This window comes from Pan troglodytes, chromosome 4, assembly GCF_028858775.2.
Source record: "Pan troglodytes isolate AG18354 chromosome 4, NHGRI_mPanTro3-v2.0_pri, whole genome shotgun sequence".
Classification (NCBI taxonomy): domain Eukaryota; kingdom Metazoa; phylum Chordata; class Mammalia; order Primates; family Hominidae; genus Pan; species Pan troglodytes.
In genome coordinates this window covers 148,652,722-148,674,721 of record NC_072402.2, presented here as the reverse complement: position 1 = coordinate 148,674,721, position 22,000 = coordinate 148,652,722, and the positions used below count along the sequence as shown (strand labels likewise).

Below are 22,000 nucleotides of genomic sequence, written 5' to 3'. Positions count from 1 at the left end.
TCATCCTGCACTTGTACAATTCAGTCTCCGTAAGTGCTTTCACATCCCCTTCTCTATTATGCCCAATCCTAAATTCTTTTTTGCATACTGTGTAGTATGCTGTTTTAATTATTTACCTCCCTAATCAGTTGTATGTATGTTTATAGCCGTCATTAAAATGTCTTTTCCTGGATGTCTGGATCATGCTGGCGTTGGTACTATAATCATACTTATTTTTATTGTCTGAACTCTTAGAAAACATTGTCATAATATTTACAATGTTAAAAATTAAACTAGCACAATAATTGGTACAAAGCAGCATAGTTAATCCAATTCAGCACTCCTGAATGCTTATGATGGCAATGCACTTAAGTCATACACTTAAATCCCAACATTCCAAAGTGACCCAACAATGGGTAATCCATTATTGTAAATTGCAAATTATGGTCGCCAACCACAGGGATGGGGGTAAAATAGCAATAGCGCCTAGGAAAAGGCACAGAATCTATGCCATATTGACTTGACAATAATAACCGTCCCTTTCAGCCCTACTTTTTGGGCCACCTAGTGGGTTTTGTACCTTTCGTGATATTTTTCCCACTCATCCAGGGAAACTGGGACTTCTGAAGCCTCAGGGAGGGACTTCCCGGGACACAGCGGACTTTTGCTGCTAAACCTATAATAGTTTCAGGCAAAGAGGGACCGTTGGTCACCTTACGCAGTCTCCCTCTACATTCCATCAGCGTCCTCCTTTTCCCAGGCTCCCCACTTCCCTCTTTCTCCCCTCTCCGTCGTCCCCTTGCCTCTGTCCCCAGTCTCTCACTCTTGGTCCCTTAGTTTCCCATTCTCTGTTCTTAGGTCTTGCGTCTTTTTGTCCCTTAGTCTTTCTCATTTCCGTACTTTCTCCTTTATTTTGTACGTCCATCTCCTCTTCCCTGTCTCAATTTTCCTCCTTTTTTTAAAGTTTGCCCCTGCAACTTATTACCGCGCAGTATTGTAATATCTCCCTCGGAGGGTTTCTTATCATTACTCTTAATAAAAGTTCAGTATTACTGTTATCCCCTCCCGAAGTGACCGTTCCCACCATGGTGGCCCCAGTCTCCCACAGAGGAAACGCCTCGGAGAAGAACGTACCATTTACAAACACGTTTAATTGGAATCACCAACGAAAATATTGTACCATTCTAAATTCTTCGCCTTTCAACATAAGCATCCTTAAATGGAGGACAGTAGCACTCCAACTTCTCCAATCCTGTGAAATCTGTCTGCAAAAGTGTGGACCTTACTGCTCGTGTAGTAGGCCTCCTTGCCGTCGTCTTCCCCTCCCTTCGCAGTCACTGTGGTACAGTCCACATTCGGGCTCAGCACCTGGCGAGTCCTCCGCTTGTGCTGAGACGCCTGGGATCTCAAAATGGCGGCCCCGTGCGGAAACAGCGTCTGGGAGCAGTCATGTTGCCTCCTGAACAAAGCCGCTGAAGATGAAGAATGGGCAAAATCGCCCCATACGGAACAGCGCAGCCTCGGGAGCCCATTACCTGGCTCGCGAACAGGAAGCGGGAGAGTTCGCCAATATGGATGTGACAGCGGTTCCCATTAAGCGGTGATAGGATTTTTGGGACCTGATAATCAAGCTAGGGGTCAGCAGGGGGGTTTATGGGTTGAGTCTGGGATTGGTATTGGGGCAGGGTTCCTTGGGGTTCAGTGACGAGGTCTATGAGTTCAGTGATGGTTAGTGATGAGTGTTGGGAACATGTGGGGGTCATTAGCAGGGAGGGCTGTGTGATCTGTGGGTCAGGGATGGAGTGTCTGCGCCAAGTGATGGGGTGTACGTGTGGCCAGTGACTTATGGACCTGTATGACCGGTGCTATGATGGTGGTGGGGATGGATGTGTTCTGTGGGGTTTGTGATTTCTGGACCTGGCGATTCAGTGATTTTAAGGGCCAAGGGCTGTTAAAGTTAGTTCCAACTTATTAGAACAGGCCTCACTTTGCAATCTCTGCAGGTCACAGACTACTCTCAAGTTGAAAACCTTCAGAAGTTTTCTCAAACCACTTGTCCCTTCCATAACTCGTGCCTTCACAGAAGAAAACATCCTTCAAATAAATATCAAAACAAATATTAAAGGAATGGGATCATTATTGTCAATTCTTTCTAGCCCAAATAAACCAGGAATACCCTGTGGTTGAATAAGTTAGGAAGCTGAGTTAGGATGAATCAGTTCAGCCCTGTCACCACAGGGAACTGTTGGGGTATGTATCATCAGTAAGAATGTGTTAGAAAGTATTTGCAGGATTTGGCTTTGTGTTAGGTGATTTTAGGGAGTGGTTAAGGAAGTGGGTCTTACTCTGGATTGAATGCTATTAGGAAACAGAGTAATTCAGTGATTTTTATTTTTTAAAAAATCTGGGAATTTCAATAAATTTTATTTAGAAGGAGGAAAGACTAGACTGAAGCTAATAAGTAAAAGTAATAGCTAAAGAAGTAGCAGACGGGAGGGGAGAGAGGGATGATTGGTATTTTGTGGATTGAACAATATTGGTGTTTCGTCATTACATGATGTCAGAGTAATCTTGTTTTTGTCTTGATCTATCCTGGTCACATAGCGGCCTTATGTGATGTTTATGTTCGTGTAATTGTTTATATTAAGTAAGAGAGTTGTGAGTGCCAGACAGCTTCTTAGATATCAGAGCATTCTAAGGCATATTCTCTTTCTTATTATGAAAGGTGTAGTTTCAGTCTTGCTTATTCGTAAGTTTACTGAAATAGTTTATGTTCTATTTAACAAATATTTATTGGACATCTGCTATTTACTCTATGGAGGGCTGGGTGTTCAGACATTAACATGACTATTTGATTGTTTCCTTCCTGATTTATTTTGACAAACCCTGGGATAGCACAAATGAAACAATCTCTCTATCATGATATTCCCCCCTTGCTCTGAATGAGTTCAGCTCTGTCTGCATGATCTATCCCAGACTGAAAAGAGTTTACCAGCTAAGTACTTTCCTGCATTGTAGTATATTCCCGTTTATTGTTCCAACCTGTCAGTAATTTTTTATACAGGCAACTGCCTTGTTGAAAATCAGCAATAAAAATTTAAACCAAAGAAATCTTAAAATCAGCAATAAAAATTTAAACCAAAGAAATCTTAAAATCAGCAATTTTAATCCACAAATATTGATTTATCAAGAGAATTTGCTGGTTTGGAGTAAAATATAAAAGAGCTTGTCTTACTCAGTTTGGGCTGCTGTAACAGAATGCCACAGATGGAGGACCTTAAACAGCAAACATTTATTTCTCACATTTCTGGAGGCAGAGAAGTTCAAGATCAAGGTGCCAGCAGGTCTAGTGTTTGCTGATAGCACTTTTCCTGTTTTGTAAACTTCTCATTGTATCCTCACAAGGCCAAGAGACAAATCATCTCTCTGATGTTTCCTGTTGTAAGGGCATTAATCCCATTTATGAGGGCTCTCATTTCATGACCTAATTACCTCCCAAAGACCCCACTTCCCAATACAATCACATTAGAATTGCAACATTTGAATTTTGGAGGGACAAACATTCAGTCCATAACAGAGCTCTTAGAATTTTGTAGGCTGCTTTGGTTTAGGAAATAAGGGAATACACTCCTTAATTTTCCTCTTGGTCACTCCCATTCTTGTCTCCAGGGAACATCTGCAGTTAAATATATATTTCTCCATGATATCCATGATTATTGTCTTTAGATAGTTCTACAAATAGAAATTCAAATAGAATTGCTGGTTCAAAGGGGAACAATTAGGTGTTTGTAAATCCACAGGAAACATATCTGCATTTATCTAATTAAAAATACACCTTGCCCTATGTGATCAAATTATACACCTAGTTCTGTATGATCATATCATAGTCACAAAAGGACTAAAGGTGGATACCTCCTTCACATGGTGTTTGCTATAAGGGTCAAACGACCTTCTCCCACAGGATGGCCTATCAGCTACCTGACTTCTGGTGGTGGTTGTTTAGAGACTGGTGAATGTTAGTTCTGGCCCATAAAAACTCCATTCTTTCTTCCAGACCTGATTCCTCAGACCTCTGCCCTATCGGAAGGGAAGCAGAAAATGATCAGGTCTCAGGTGAGCTGCTTATTTTGTACTTGGTTACCATGCAATCAAATGGAAAAATACAGAAAGCTAAAAATTAGGATTAAGAAGATGTAGAGAGAACAAATGATAAAGATTTGGAAACAGCTTCTACGTAATATGCCAATTATGTGGTTTAAACCTTATAAAACCACTATTAGAGTACAAATATATATATATGTGTATATATATACACATATATATACACATATATATATACATATAGTATGTTCATATCACTGTATTTTACCAAAGTATATAAGGTATGAATGTGTCTGATCTTTATAGCAGTCCCAGTGGAAAGATAGAGGACATGATAAACAAGATTTTCATTCTCCACAAAGGGAAATTAGCTGAATTTTCAATGAGAAGAAAATATTTCCTGCCTTTAGGAGTAAAATAAATTTATTTTTTGGGGGGAGTCCTTCTATAGGTGCTATCCTTACCTAAACTCCTATATAAATGTATCAATAGATATTTTTGTAGTTGTGTCTTAATATATTTATTTTAGATTTAGTTATGATTCACTGGCAAAGGCTTCGAGTGCAGAAGTCTCAGATTCTCCATAGCTTTTGCTATAGTTTCAGGGTTTGTGGGGCTGTTCCCTTAAAGTTGTGGGGAACCCTTATTTAAGTTCCCCAACTTAAAGTCATTTCTTTCTCTGCTCTTAAATGTATAAAGTCATTTTACTATTTTTTTCCTGGCTCAAGTTATGTATAATTGGTGTAAACATTTAAAACAATATAATAAAGGTAAAAAATTTAAAAATGAAATGGCCTTTCACTTCTTCCTTCCTCTTGGGATATCCATATTAATAATTTGTGCTGGGTGTGCAGTGGAAATTACTGATTCTATTGTTTTAAAAATGAAAATTCTCAACTTTTTCTGATAGCTATCTAGTTTTCCCAATACCATTTGTTGAATAACTTACTTATTAGAAATGCTTCCTTTATTATTTATTAAATTCCCATTTGTGATTAGGTTTCTTCTTGCTTTTCTATTCTCCTGATGTGTCTGACTGTTTTTTGCTAAAGACAAAATTTTACATCATTTTTCTCAGAAGGCATGATATAGAATTAGGCACATGGTTTTGCAAACTATAGTGGAAATAATGAGAATGATCGCTTCTGATTGAGCAAGAATGTACTGTTATAGGGTCCAGTGTCATTTGAGGATGTGGCTGTGGATTTCACCCAGGAGGAGTGGCAGCAACTGGACTATGCTCAGAGGACCCTGTACAGGGATGTGATGCTGGAGATCTATAGCCACCTGGTCTCAATGGGTAAGGATGGCTCCCCTGAATAACTCAGAGTTGTCCAATCAAGTGGCTCTCCCTTATCTGATTGGGTTAGGTGGGTTCCTGACCTATAATGACTTTGTGCTTTTTCCTTTCTCTAGTGAAAGTTCTTTACTTTGCAGAGGGTCACTTGGACAGCTTATTGTGGGCTCCTGCAACTGCACTTTCTCTTCTTTCTACAGTGTAGTCAACCCAATTCCTTTATGATTTCTCTATAATAGGATATCCAGTTTCCAAACCAGATGTCATCTCCAAGTTGGAACAAGGAGAAGAGCCATGGATCATAAAGAGATACATACCAAATTGGATCTATCCAGGTGAAAATGTGGCAGATGGGAGACAAGAAAAATAAATGCTCAGTTGCTTTATTTTATTTTTAACTGGCTTATGGCTGAGGCTTAGATCTCCACCCAGATTACTATCTCCTATTTCTTCTTGCTCCTGTGGAGAGCATGTAGTAGGCATTCAACAACTAACTCATTAATAGTGAGCCATGTACAAAAAGAGGTATTTATTTTTGGTTCACTCAACAATCATAACTTTAGTGTCTTCCTAAAAGAAATTCAAAGGCAATAGAAACAAATGCCTTTCAGGAACATAGGTTGTACAAGAAAAGGTAAGTCATCATGATTCATGGCTGCATAAAATTACATGTCAAATATAGTTATGTTTTAGGAGTTTGTGAAAATTATAGTTTGAAGAGATGTGGCAAAATTTAAGAAGGTATTTTTCAGAGCATGTAGCAGCTGCTCTGAATCATATCCTCAGTGTGGCTTAGGCAGAAGGAGGGCAAGAGCCTGTAGGAAGAAGGACTTCTATAAATCTTTAGTTAGGAATTAACATAACTTTTCTGATGGAAATTCGCTAGGCTTACTTGACTTCAGTCAGAGATATTTATTAGGGGGTAGTGGAATATAAGCTTGGATACACAGTGTGGATGATACACATAGTTAATGTTTTATTAGCCATACTATCTTAAGCCATTTGTATTGCTATAAAGGAGTGCCTGAGGCTGGGGAATGTATAAAAAAAAGAGGTTTATTTGTCTCATGGTTCCACAAGCCATACAAAACTTCCGCTCATGGCAGAAGGTGAAGGGGAGCAGGCATTATATGGTGGGTTGGGGGGCTGGTGAGGGAGGTCCCAGGCTCTTGTTAACAATCAGTTCTTAAGGGAATTAATAAAGCAAGAACTCATTACTGCAAGGACAGCATCAGGCCCTTCATGAGGGATCCCCAAATGACCCAAATACCTCCCACTAAGTCCCGCCTCTAATATTGATGATCAGATTTCAACATCAGATTTGGAGGAGACAGAGATTCAAGCTATATTACCCTGACATTTTTTGTTGTTATATACAGCCGAGACATAACTCACATGACATACAATTCACCCATTAAAAGTAAACAACTGAGTGATTTTTAGTATATTCATATATATGTGCAACCATCACCATAGTCAATTTTAGGACACTTTCATCACCTCAAAAGAAACCCTGTACCCTTTAGCTATCACCCCTCTATTCAATTTCTCCATAGCCCCAAGCAACCACTAATCTCTCTGTTTCAATAGATTTGCCTATTCTGGACATTTTATATAAAATGAGCCATATAATATGTGGTCTTTTTTGACTGGGTTCCTTTTCTAAACATGATATTTGCAAAGTTCATCCACAAGTATCAGTACTTCATTCCTTTTTTTGGCTGAATAATATCTCATTGTATGGATATATGACATTTTGTGTATCCATTCATCAGTTGATGGACATTTGGGTTATTTCCAGCATTTAGCTGTTATGAATGATGCTGCTGTAAACGGTCAACTAACTACAAGTTTTGATGTGGACATATGTTTTATTTTTTCTTTGGTATGTACCTAGGAGTGGAATTCCTAAGTTATACAGTAATTTTGTAGTTAACCATTTGAGGAATTGCCAGATGTTTTCCAAAAAGTGGCTGCTCTATTTTATATTTTCCTCCAGCAGGGTCTGAGGTTACCAGTTTCTCCTTTTGGACTCTAACTACAGTAATGGGTGTGAAGTGCTGTCTCATTGTTGTCTTGATTTGCAGTCCTCTGATGATGAGCATTTTTTCATGTGCTTATTAGTCATTTGTATACCTTCTTTGGAGAAATGTCTATTCAGATCCTTTGCCCATTTTTGATTCTAACTACAGTAATGGGTGTGAAGTGCGATCTTATCGCTATCTCTCTGATTTTCACACCAAAAGTATGAGCAACAAAAGAAAAGAATAGTCTTCAATAAATGGTGCTGAAATAACTGGATAGCTACATGCAAAAGAAGTTAGTTGGAACTTACACCATAGGTAAAAATTAACTTAAAATGGATCAAAGACTAAATGTAAGAGCTAAAGTTATAAAACTCTTAGGAAAAAAAAAAAAACCCACAGGGGTAAATCTTCATGACCTTGGATTTGGAAATGGATTCCTGGATTTGACACCAAAAGCATGAACAACAAAAGAAAAAATTTAAAAACTGGACTTCATCAAAATTATAAACTCTTGTGCTTCAAAGGACATTATTAAGAAAGTGAAAAGACAAGCCACAGAATGGGAGAAACTATTTGCAAATCACACATCTGATAAGGGACTTATACCTATTGCAAAAACCACAATTACTTTTGCACCAACCTAAAAGAATATAATGAACTTCCATTACTCAATAATAAAAGGCAAAGAATCCAATTCAAAAATGAGTAAAGGATCTGAATAGACATTTCTCCAAAGGTGTACAAATGACTAATAAGCACATGAAAAGATGCTCATCATCAGAGAACTGCAAATCCAGACAACAATGAGATGGCACTTCACACCCATTAGCGTAGAGTCCATTTTGAGTTATTTTTTGCATATAAAGTTCCAACTTCCTTTTTTTGCATGTAGCTATCCAGTTATTTCAGCACCACTGATTGAAGACTGTTCTTTTCTTTTGTTGTTCATGCTTTTGGTGTCAAATCTAAGAATCCATTTCCAAATCCAAGGTCATGAAGATTTACCCCTGTGGGTTTTTTTTCCTAAGAGTTTTATAATTTCAGCTCTTACATTTAGTCTTTGATCCATTTTAATTTTTGCATATGGTGTAAAGTTCCAACTTCCTTCTTTTGCATGAAGCTATCCAGTTACTTCAGCACCATTTGTTGAAGACTATTCCTTTCCCATTTAGGAGTCTTGGTACCCTTGTCAAAAGTCAATTGACCATAAATTTAAGGTTTTATTTTTGGATTCCTAATAATATTCTATTCATCTGTTTATCTATCCTTATGCCAGTACCATACTCTCTTGATTATTGTGTTCATAGTAAGTTTTCAAACAGAAGTGTCATTTCTCCAACGGTGTTCTTTTTCAAGATTATTTTGACTAGGGCTCCTTGCAATTCCATATGAATTTTAGAATCAGTGTATCAGTTCTACAAATAAACTCCTTTGGGTTCTCATAGGGATTGCATTGCACTTACAGATCTGTTTGAGGAGTTTTACCATCTTAATATTAAGTCTTTTGACCCATGAATGCAAGATGTTTTGCCATTTATTTAGAACTTTAGTTCCTCCAATAATGTTTTATAGTTTTCAGAGTATAAGTTGTGTTATTCTATTTGATGTTATTGTAAATGGAATTGTTTCCTTAATTTCATTTTCAGATTGCTCATGGCAAGAATATGGAAATACAGTTGATTTTTGTATATTGGTCTGGTATCTTGACCCTTACTAAACTCACTTATTAGTTCTAATTGTTTCTTAGTTGATTCCTTAGGATTTTCTGGATAAAGATTTTGTCATCTACAGATAAAGACAGTTTTAAATATTTCTGTCCATATTGGATGCTTTTTAATTTTTTTTCTTGGTTAGAACCTCCAGTACAATGTTAAATAGAATAGTGAAAATGGACATCCTTGCCTTGTTCTTAATCATATGGGGAGACAACTAGTGTTTCATCGTTAAGTATGATACTAGCTGTAGGTTCTTCCTAGATGCCCTTTATCAGTTTGAGGAAGTTTTCTTCTACTCCTAGTTTGTTGAGTGCTTTTATCATGAAAATGTGTTGGATTTTGACAAATGCATTTTCTGCTTTTATTAAGGTGCTCTATTTATATAGTGTTTTATTGATTTGTAATCAATTGGGGGATAGTAAACTAACTTTATATTCCTAGACAAATCTCACTTGGTCATGGTGTATAATTATTTTTATATGTTGCTGGATTTCTTTGCTAGTTATGTAGGGGGTCTGCAAGACCACCATTGGTTTGATGATTTGCTAGGAGGACTCATAGAACCCAGAAAAGCTGTTATACTCGTGGTATGCCTTATTACAGTGATAGAGTTTACTAGTCTAAGTCTGGACTTTTGTTCGTGGGAAGATTTTTATTTGCTAAGTTTCTTTCCTTGATATAAATCTATTCAGATTATCTACTTGTTCTTGAGTCAGCTTTGGTAATCTGTGTCTTTCAAGGAATTTTAAAATTTCATCTAAATTGTCAAAGTCATTGACATAAACTTTTTCATAATATTCTTTTATTGGTCATTTATGTTTGTAGCATCTTTAGATGTCTTTAATCCCTGATATTGCTACTTTATGTCTTCTCTCTTTTGCTTCACCAGTAGCTAAAATATATCAATTTAATTAATTTTTAAAAATAATTAGGTTTTGATTTCACTAATTTTTATCTGTTGTTTGTCTGTTTTTTATTTCATTGATTTCCATTCTGACCTTGATGTTTTTTCCTTTCTACTTACTTTGGGTTTAATTTGCTCTTTTTTTTCCCCTAGCTTTTTAAGTTCAAAGCTTAATCAATGATTTGAAACCTTTTTGTTGGCTAATATAAGCATTTAAATAGAGGTAGTCCTTGTTTTGTGTGGTAATGGGGAACCATAAAAATGACTATTGAAGCTGAAACTTTGCAAAGTAATCTTCATAATCAGTGGGAAAAATTACAATGGTTTTGTGACCATTAAGAATTTTTTCCAAAACTTTAAAAGCTGTTTTACTGTTTGTTATAAATATATAGGAAATGAAAACACAGTAAAACTAATATTTATTTATTACCCTGAAATTTAAAACATTGGCAGCATTTTGAATGTGTTTTTTTTCCCCAAAAAACTTGTGAAGAGTAGTTTTAACAGTGTTTGCCATCTTCTTGTATAACTTATGATATGGAATGAGCATGTTTTCTATACCTAGGTGAATTGTCTTAATCCTTTCTAAGTTTGGATCCATTCCAACATTTTATCCTTTGTGCTTACAATATTGTGAAATATGTCCAGGAGTTTATGTGAAGATTTTTTTTTATGACATCACTTTCTTTGCACTACCTTTGTCCTTGTCATCACAACCAGTTTTTATATTTATAGTAAGTTAATAAGTTTGCTTTTACTCAATTCCTCTAGCTTTGTATCTAAAGTCTCTTGAATGGCAGCAGTGTCGACATTTCCAGTCAGCCATCTTCTACTCAAAAACAATATTGTTAATGTTGTTTCCTTGCTGAATTTTTATCTTTGTTGTCCAATTCACTCTTCTAATTATCAGTTTTTATAAAATTTCATGTGGGCTTATCACTGGGAGACAAGCAAGGAACATAAACTACACACTTTGCTCTCTGTGAGCATACTGGATGACAGATGTGTAACTAATAATCATTGACAGACTTTGAAATAAGTGAAATGACTGGTCACTGATCATGATGTATATCTGTTACATACATAATGATTTGTAGACTGAAGAGCTAGCAGTATAGTTTGTACTCCATGCCATTATTCACAGATACTATATTGAAGTTTGAACTGTGTTGCTGGCAGACTGGCATTATTTAGCTAACCTGTGGTAACTGAAATTCCTGCATGTCAGAATTCTGCAAAGTAAGGACTACCTGTATCTATATATTTTTTTCTCTAAGCACTGCTTTAGTTTTATCTCACAAATTTTGACATTTTGTGTTCTCATATTAATTAAATTCAAGTTACTTTCTAATTCCTCTTTTGACTTTCTCATTGACACATAGGTTATTTTATAAGTGTGTTTAATTTTCTAATATTTGGGGGGACTTCTGAGATGTCTTTTTATTATTTATTTCTAATTAATTCCATTATGGTTGGTTAATATACTCTGAATGATTTCCATTCTTATAAAATCATTGCAATGTGTTTTCAGGTCAAGAATACAGTCTATTCTGATGAATATCCATGTGTCCTTGAAGTGAAAGTGTATTTTGTTATTAGATGGGTGTTTATAGATGTTGATTAGATCAGATTGGTTGATACTTATTGGTGTTTTGTCTACTTTTAAAATAAATAATTGTTAAGAGGAGTATTAAAATCACTAGCTGTAATTGTTAATTTGTCTCATTTTTTCTTTTATTTTTCTCAGTTTTAGTTTTATGTATTGTGGGGCTCTTTCTATAGGTGATATACATTTATCATTGTTACATCTTTTTGCTGTAGTAATCCTTTGGCAGCATCATTTGAAATGTACCTTTCATTCTAATAATATTTGTTGTCTTAAAGTGTATATTTTGTGATACTAACACAGCTACTCCAACTCTAAAACACAATTTGTGTGGTAACTTTTCCTATCCTTTCATTTTCAAGCTTTTAAAGTGAATGTCTTTTAGACAACATATAGTTGGTTCTTACTGTTTTATCCAGTCTACAATTTCTGTCTTTTGATTAGAGTATTATTGCATTCCCAGTTAATTTCATTATTGATTTGATTTGTCCTTTCCATTTTACTACTGGTTTAATTTGATTTTTGGCCTCTTTTTCTTTTATTGTTTTCTTTGAAAGAAATACTTTTTAGTATATTAATTCCTCTGTTAAATTTTTAGCTGTAGTTCTGTGTTTATCTGGAAATGTCTTTTGTTTTTTGTGTGTGAGGAGAATGTTTTTCTAGGGATTACAATATGATATTTGGCCTCTTACAACCTACTTCAAGTTAATGCTGCTTTTTTTTTCTTGGAAAAAATATAGAAATTTTGCACTAGCATAGCTCCATTCCCTACCCTTCTCGACCCTCCTGTACTCCTTTGTCCTTTGTGGTCATATATATTTGTCATAAATTCAACAACACAGTGTTATATTTGCTTTTGAAAGTCTTTTAACAAAATTAGAAGAAAAGAGAAAAAAGTGTTTACATTCAGTTTACCTACTGTGTTAGTCCATTTTCTGCTGTTATAACAGACTGGGAAATTTACAATGAACAGAAATGTATTTGGCTCATGATTCTGGAGCCTGGGAATTCCAGAAGCATGGCTCTGACATCTGGGTGAGAGCCTTCATGCTGCATGGCAGAAGGCAGAATAGCAACAGAACGTATCAGAGTAAAAGGAAGGGAGCTGAACTCATACTGTTATCATGAACTGCCTCTCACGAAAACTAACCCACTCCTGTGACAACATTAAAGCATTCATGAGGGCAGAGCTCTCATGACATAATCACCTCTTGAAGGTCCCAACTCTCAACACTGTTGCATTGGGAATTAAGTTTCCAACACATGAACTGTGAGGGGCATTCAAACTGTAGCACCTGCATATTTAAAAAAATGTAAAATCCTGTGTATTTGAGATACCATTGATATTCAGCTAGATGGTAGATCTGTTCTCCTGGCAACATATTTTTGTTTATCTGAAATGCCTTCATTTTGCCATCATTTTTAAGGGAGATTTTCATTGAATATAGTATTCTTGGTTGACAAGTTGTTTTCCTTCGACACTTTTAATATGTTATTCCAGTGTTTTCTGGCCTCCATTTTTTGTTCTTGAAAAATCAACTGAGGCCAGGCATGGTGGCTCATGCCTGTAATCCCAGCACTTTGAGAGGCCAAGGCGGGTGGATCACAAGGTCAGGAGTTCGAGACCAGCCTGGCCAAGATGGTGAAACCCCATCTCTACTGAAAATACAAACATTAGCCAGGCGCAGTGGCAGGCATGTGTAATCCCAGCTACTCAAGAGGCTGAGGCAGGAGAATCACTTGAAACCAGGAGGCACAGGTTCCAGTGAGGCAAGATCATGCCACTGCATTCTAGCCTGGGCAACACAGCAAGACTCCATCTCAAAAAAAAAAAAAAAAAGAAAAAGAAAAAAGAAAAGTCAACTGACAATTCTATTATTCTCCTATGTATGAGGTGTTATTTTCCTCTTGCTGCTTTCAAGATTTTCTTTGTCTTTATTTTTCAGTAGCTTAATTGTTATGTGTCTAGGTATCCTACCTGTGGTTTATTCAGTTTCTTGGATCTGTAAGTTACTGCTTTCTAGCCAATTTGGTAATATCTCAGACATTTTTTCAAATATGTTTTCCACCTCTTTCCTACACATGTGCTGAAATGCTTAATATTGTTTCCCAGATCTCTGATGTTATGCTTAATTTTCTTAAATTTTTTTTTTCATTTTGCCCTTTGGATTGGATAATTTCTAGTGGTCTTCAAGTTTACTGATTCTGATTTTCTCATCTACTTTTTCAAATCTACCAAGGAGCTCATCTGGTGGAATTTTCATTTTAACCTTAGAATTTCCATTTGGTTCTTTTCTCTTTAAATTTATTTTTAAGTTTACATAAAATGAAGTGTACTCTTTCTTTAAATTTTGACAATGGCATAGATTCATTTAGCTACCATCACAATCATAATATAGACCAGTTCCATTGCTCTTAAAATTTTGTTTACTACCACTCTTTATTGTTATATACTTTTTTCTTCTTTGAAAGTATCTAGTTCTTTACTAATCCTTTAGTATGGTTTTCTTTAGTTATTTTAATATATTTACAGTAGCTTCTTTGAAGTCTTTGCTAAATCGAACATCTGTGCCCACTTGGAGCATTTCTATTGATTTTCTTCCTGAGTATGGGTTACAGTTTTCTGCTTCTTTACATGTCTAGTAACTTTAGGTTGAAAACTGTACATTGGAGATAATTTGTTGTAGTATTCTGGACTCTTCTTGTTCTTCTGACAGTGGAGGTTTTATTTTACAGATAATTTATTCAGAATCAAACTATGACATCTGTTTTCCCGATGGTGTGCTATTGCTGATGTCTCTGCTTATTTTTTTATATATTTATTTTATTTTTAAAATCCTGGCCCCCAGTGGACTCCCCTGCCCCTGCATAAAATAGAGATGAACTAGTGATTTGGACAGAGGTTATATTAGACATCAAAAGCCAGTAAAGCTTCCACACATTGACACCTAAATTGTGCATGGATTAGAACACTTCAAAGGTATAGCAAGTTTGCAAGTCTTTCTAGATTTTCAATCATTGCTTGACTCTCTAGGGTCTTCTTGCAGAAACGTTTTAGCAACCTGGTGGGGATATATGAAGAGTTTGTTATTTCAGATTTGTTTTTTGTTTGTTTGTTTTTTTGTTTACAAAGAGACAGGTCTCACTATGTTGCCCAGGCTGCTCCCAAACTTGTAGCTCAAATGATCCTCCTGCCTCTACCTCCCAACGTGCTGGAATTTCAGGTCATGTGTCCAGCCTATTATTTCAGTTTTTTAATGACTCTGTTGCTTCCAGTTTCTCCTTGTTAAATATTTAGCCACTCTACTATAGTGTCAAACTGGGTTTCTCACCTCTGTTTTTAATGCCACATGAACTACGGGTGATAGTTGCAGAAAACCTAGGAAAGAATGCCATAACTTTACTTTCTTACCCAATGAAATAACAGTTTTTGATTAATAAACATTTTACAATTTGTGGCCTGTCTTTCTAATTTCTCATTGCTCTGATTTGGTGTTTTAAAAATCATTTTATTTCATATTATATTTGTTTTCTGAGTAGAGGACTAAATCTTTATTATATCTGTTTTATTTTATTTTTTTTCAGACAGAGAGAGTAGACTTGACACCCCTCAACTGGATATATTTGGAGATGTTTTCTTCCATAAGGAGACACTGGAAAGTATTACAGGGGGTCGTTCATTGTACTCCATTTTAAAAGTCTGGCAAGGTGATGACCAGCTGGAGAGAGATCAGGAAAACTGAGACAAATTTGTCAGGCAAGTTGTAGTCATCAACAACAAAAGAATATCTGAAGAGTCAGGTCATCCATATAATATATTTGGAAAAATATTTCATGACTGCACAGACCTAGATACTTCAAAACAAAGACTGTGTAAGTGTGATTCATTTGAAAAGACCTTGAAACCAAATATTAACCTAGTGAGTTATAATAGGAATTTTGCAAGAAAAAACATTGATGAGAATTTTAGATGTGGGAAAACACCTACCTACAATTCTTGCTATTCTAAGCATGAAAAAATTCATAGTGGAATGATACACTGTGAAGCTACTCATTGTGGAAAGATTCTTAGCAATAAACAATCTCTTATTCATTATGTGAATGTTGAAACTGGGGAGAAGACCTATGTATGTGTTGAATGTGGAAAATCCTTTCTCAAGAAGTCACAGATTATTATACATCAAAGAATTCATACTGGAGAGAAACCTTATGATTGTGGTGCATGTGGAAAAGCCTTCAGTGAGAAGTCACACCTTATTGCACATCAGAGAACTCATACTGGGGAGAAACCTTATGATTGTTCTGAATGTGGAAAAGGCTTTTCTCAGAAATCATCCGTCATTATACATCAGAGAGTTCACTCTGGGGAAAAACCATATGAATGTAGTGAATGTGAGAAAGCCTTCTCCCAGAAATCGCCCCTCATTATACATCAGAGAATACATACTGGGGAAAAGCCCTATGAATGTAGAGTGTGGGAAAGCCTTTTCCCAGAGTCACAGCTGATTATACATCACAGAGCTCATACTGGAGAGAAGCCATGTAAGTGTACTGAATGTGGGAAAGCATTCTGTTTTATACATTAAAGAATTCACACTGGTGAGAAACCCTACAAATGTGCTCAATGTGAGGAAGCCTTCAGCAGGAAGTCAGAACTCATTATACATCAGATAATTCATACTGGGGAGAAACCGTATGAATGTACAGAATGTGGGAAAACATTCTCTCGCAAGTCACAACTCATCATACATCAGAGAACCCACACTGGAGAGAAACCCTATAAATGTACCAAATGTGGAAAATCCTTCTGTCAGCAGTCACATCTCATTGGACATCAGAGAATTCACACGGGAGAAAAACCTTATGTATGTTCTGAATGTGGGAAAGCCTTCTCTCAGAAGTCTCACCTCCCAGGGCATTGGTGAATTCATACAGGAGAGAAACCTTACATATGTGCTGAATGTGGAAAGGCCTTTTCTCAGAAGTCAGACCTTGTTGTACATCAGATAATTCATACTGGAGAGAAACCTGATCGATGTACTGTGTTGGGAAGGCCTTCATCCAGAAGTCCCAACTCACTGTACATCAGAGAATTCATACACTAATGAAATCATAAGAATGGTCTGAACACAGAAAAGCCTTCAGGGTCAGTTCAAGCCTTAATAGATAGTGCAACAACCAATGGATTTGATGATTTTGGGGACTACATCTTTGTTGATAAAATTTTACAAGTGAACTCATGTTCCTAATGTATTTCATTCTTTATCAAAGATAATAGAGAAGTCAATACGTAAATGATGGGCATTTTCACTATGGCATATAAAAGTTTTTAAATTGAGAAATGAATGATTAGCATAACAGAACGAATTGCATGTACATCTCTTTTGAAGTTATGTGCTCCTGATTATACTACATAACAATCAGATATGTGTAAGATTGTTAATGTTAGCCTAGTATAATTTTGGTTATGCAGTTCTTCACTATAGAGGACATCAAGAAAGTCTGCATTTGAAAATGCCAATATCTAGAAATTGTATTTGAGGGAAGGGACTTGCCATGCACTCCTAAAGGTATATGTAAAATTTTTCTTGTAGAAAGAGACACTCATTTATAAATATTCCATGCCAGGTAAGGATGACACATAAGTAATTTCCAGTTGGTGAAACTTCAACAGACATGAGGGGGAAAACCTATCACAAGGTTCCTATCTATGTAGAATTTAGACAAACAAGGGGGAGGGAGGATGGGCTAAGTATTCTAGTTATCTTTCAAGAGAAAGTCTTTCAGGAGTGGATGTCTCACTGTTCTGGTCTACCCCTGAAAAGAACCTGTTCTGAGAAATACAAATGACATCAATCAGGCCCTTATCTGAGGTGAAAGGCAATGATGGAGAGACTGACAGTGTAACCAGAAATTCTAAAGAATCTACAAGAAAGTTCTAGAACTAGTAAGATAGTTTCATAATATTACAGGATCCAAAGTTTGTTATAAAAAACAATTATATGGTTATATATTAGCAACAAGCAAATGGAAAACTCAAAGATCCAATACCAAAATGAATTGGGATGTGATTAGCTCTCCTGCCATAAACAATTTCCCACCATGGTAGCAGTTTGCAAAAACAAAAGTAGGATCCTGATATTGCTAGCCAAGTTACAGATCGGTTCCATCACCACAAGGATCCCTCATATAGCCCTTTCATAGCCACACTCACCTCTATCTGTCCCTCAGCACCTGATCCCTAGTGACCACTAATCTTCATTTCTACAATTGTGTCATTTAAAGAATGTACTATAAATGGAATCATATGGTATGTGATCTTTGAGTACAGCTTTTCTTACTCAGCATTATTCCCTGGAGATTCATCCAATTTGTTGTATGTATTGGTAATTTTCTCCTGGAGTGATGTCAGCAAGATGACAGAATAGAAATTCTCTGGCTCTAATCTCCCTCACAGAAATCAAGTAGCAACTATCCATAGACAGACATATCTTTGTAAATATCCCAGAGCAAAGGAGTAAGTTTGAGGTGCCCCTTGGATTGCAGAACTGAAAAAATCTGAAGGTTAAAAAGAATGGTTTCAGCTGGGCGTGGTGGCTCACACCTGTAATCTCAACACTGGGAGGCCGAGGCGGGCGGATCACCTGAGGTCGGGAGTTCGAGACCAGCCTGGCCAACATGGAGAAACCCCATCTCTACTAAAAATACAAAATTAGCTGGGTGTGATGGCAGGTGCCTGTAATCCCAGCTACTCGGGAGGCTGAGGCAGGAGAACCGCTTGAACCTGGAAGGCAGAGGTTGCGGTGAGCCGAGATTGCACCATTGCATTCCAGCCTGGACAACAAGAGTGAAACTTTGTCTCAGAAAAAAATAGAAGAATGGTTTCACTTTAGTGGTGTCACCCCTCCCTCACTTTGGCACAGCACCACACAAAGAGGATTCCCCAGGACCTATGGTTTCTACAGTGGGAAAAAAAGTTGAAGATGAATATTTTGCTTCCCCACCATTCTGGGACCCATTACAGGATGCCAGACCTTATCTTGCCCTAAACAGAACATTGAGGATATCAGCAGGGATAGACCACCTGGGGTCAGTTAGAAACAAAAGGTGGGGATGGGGTTCACAGTGACCAGTGTCTTGACAGTGGCTCTGCATTCTGGACAATGGAGATGCTTCATCACAGAAACTTGCCAACAGCATTACTCTACAAGGATGCACAGTCCTACAGCTTTTCCAGGCATCAGTCCTTAGCCAGCTTCTCCACCAGGACCTGGGGCTCTGCTTGAGCATTTCTGATGCTGGGAGGCAAGTGCAGGTTCACAAATATTTGTGGAAGGGAGTCGCTGACCCCATCCAAACCCAGCATCCTATTGGGGGCTCCACTAAACCCCAGAGCTCGCTTAAGCACTCCCAAGGCCAGGAGGCAAGTGCAGAACTGTATCTGCGGATGGAGTGCATGACTCCACCAATCCCCAGCAGTCAAGTGGTGATTCCAGAGACCTCACCCAACCTTGTAGCCCAGCTCATAGGCCTGCCCACTTCCAGATTCTAAACAGCACTACAACCCAGTCAGGAAAGACAGCCTGAAACTCTATTCAATCAACCTGCAAAGCCCATACAGCAGCTCTGCCTGACTGGAGTCTGGCCAGTGGCCCCATCAGACAATGGAGCACATTGAGCAGTTCCACTTCACCTCACAGCACACACAGCAGCCCAGCACACTTAGAGAACTTGGTGGCAAGGTCTGCCTGTCCAGGTTTGCTGTTAGCTGGGCCATCCAGAATCCCAGGCTGGCTTAAATTCTAAAAGTTTATCACTGCCAAAGAACAACTGCAAAGGTTGTAAGAGGTGGTTATTTCCTCAAAAATGCAGGCACTCTTAGAAGTACACAAGGATTATTTAAAAATTAGGGAAATATTACACTACTAAAACTAATACATCTTCAATAATAGACCCTGAAAAATGGAGGTCTATGAAATGACTGATAAAAAATTTAGAATAACCCTCTTAAAGAAGCTCAGAGAACTACAAGAAAATGCAGATAGCAAACTAAATATTAATGGAATTTGGAAAACAATTCATGAACAAAATAAGAAATTTAACAAAGAAATAAAAACAGCTGAAAAATATAAATCCTGGAGATAATAACTACAATAACTGAACTGAGAAATTCAGTAGAAAGCTTCAACAGAAGACATGATCAAGCAGAAGAAAGAATCAGTGAGCTTAAAGACAAGACATTTGAAATTAGTCAGAGGAACAAAAAGAAAAGAATTTCAAACAATCATGAAGACTTATGGGAATTATGAGACACCATCAAGAGAATGAATATTCACACAATATAATTTTCAGAAGGAGAATGTAGAAAAAAGGAAATAATGGCTGAAATTTTTCAAAATTTGGAGAATAATAACAGCATCCAGGTATAAGACACCAACAGTGGCCTCCAATTAAATTCAACCAAAAGAATATTTCACCAGGACACATCATATTCAAATTTTCAAAAATCAAAGACAAAGTATTCTGAAGGTAACAAGAGATAAGAATTACATCATATTCAAGTGAGTCTCCTGAGATCAGATGAGATTGGGCGTGTTCAGGGTGGCATGGCTGTAGACTCAAGTGAGTCTCAATATGGCTATCAGCAGATCTTTGAGCAGAAAGCCTGGAGGCCAGGGAAGAGAGTCAGACTATATATAATGTGCTGAAGGGTGAAAAAACTACTAATCAAGATACTTTACCTAACAAAGCTGTTGCTCAGAAATGGGGGAGAAATAACTTTCTCAAACAAACAGAAGCTAAAGTATTTCATCACCACTAGGCTTGCCTTAAAGGAACTGCTAAAGGGATTTTTTTTCATTAAGCTGAAATAAAAGACTGCAAATGAATAACACAAAACATAGAAAAGTAAAAAGACCTCAATGGTATAAGTAATATGATCAATATTCAGAATACGCTAATACTGTAAGAGTGGTGAGTAAAGCAATTTTATCTCTGCTATGAGGGTTACAGGATAAAACTATTTTAAAAACCGTAGCTACAATACGTTGTTAAGAAATACAAGTGACAAAAAGATGTAAAATTTGACATCAATATCGTAAAAGATGTTTTGGAAATTAATCTAGAGATTTTTGTATACAATTAAAGTTAAGTTGTTATCAGCTTAAAATAACTATTATAAGAATAAGATTTTTAAAAGCCTCACAGTAGCCCCAAAGCCAAAAACCTATAGTAGTTGCACAAAACATAGTAAGAAAGTACGAAAAGCATACCACCAAAGGTAACCATCAAACCACAATGGAAAACAGTGAGAGGAAGAAAGAAACAATCTACTAAGCAACCAGAAAATAAATTATAAAATGGCAAGAGAAGGTCCTTACCTATCAATAATTACCTCTTATGCAAATGAATTAAATTATCCAATCAAAAGACATAGAGAGACTGAATAGATGTAACAAACATAACCAAACTATATGCTGCCTACGAGATACTCATTTTATTAGTAAGGGCACACATTAAAAGTGAAGGAATAGAAAAAGATATTCCACACAAATCGGAATCAAAAGAGAGAAGAAGTAGCTATTCCCTTGTCAGAAAAAGATAGACTTTAAGTTAAAATTTTAAAGAAAAGACAAAGTCTTTATATGATAATGATTGGGTCAATTCATCAAGAGGCTACAACAATTGTGAATTTATAGGCACCAAACATCAGAGCACTTAAATACAAAAAGGAACTATTAATTGATTTGAAGAGAGAGACAGACTGCAACATAATAATAATAGAATACATCAATACTGCACTTTTAACAACAGACAGGTCATCTAGACAGAAAATCAATAAGGAAACATCGGACTTAAACTGTACTTTAGACCAAATGAACCTAACAGACATATACAGAACAATCCATCCAACAATAAAATACACATTTTTCTTAAGTGCACACAGAACATTTTCTAGAATAGATCATACATTAGGCACAAAACAGGTCTTAACAAATTTAAGAAGATTGAAGTCATAACAAGTATCTTCTTCAATCACAATGGCATACTACTAGAAATCAATAACAGTACTTCAAACTTATTCTATGAGGCTAGCATTACCCTAATACTAAACAGAAGAAATCTGGGAAAATTCTCAAATATGTAGAAATTAAACAACATGCTTCTAACAACCAATGGGTCACAGATGAAATGAAAATGGATGTGAAAAAAATCTTGAGATAACCTAAAACTTATTGGATATGGCAGAAGCAGTCCTAAGAGGGAAACTTATACCAATAAATGCTTATATCAAAAAAGATGATAGATCTCAAATAAATCACTTGACAATACACCTCCAGGAACTAAAAAAAGAAGAACAAATTAAAGTGA

The 22,000-nt window shown here is 36.6% G+C and overlaps 1 pseudogene; it reads left to right on the top strand.

The window, feature by feature from the left end:
• Positions 1-1,528: 1,528 nt before the first annotated feature.
• LOC471701 (zinc finger protein 300-like) lies at positions 1,529-16,865 on the top strand (annotated as a pseudogene).
• The last annotated feature ends 5,135 nt before the right edge of the window (positions 16,866-22,000 follow it).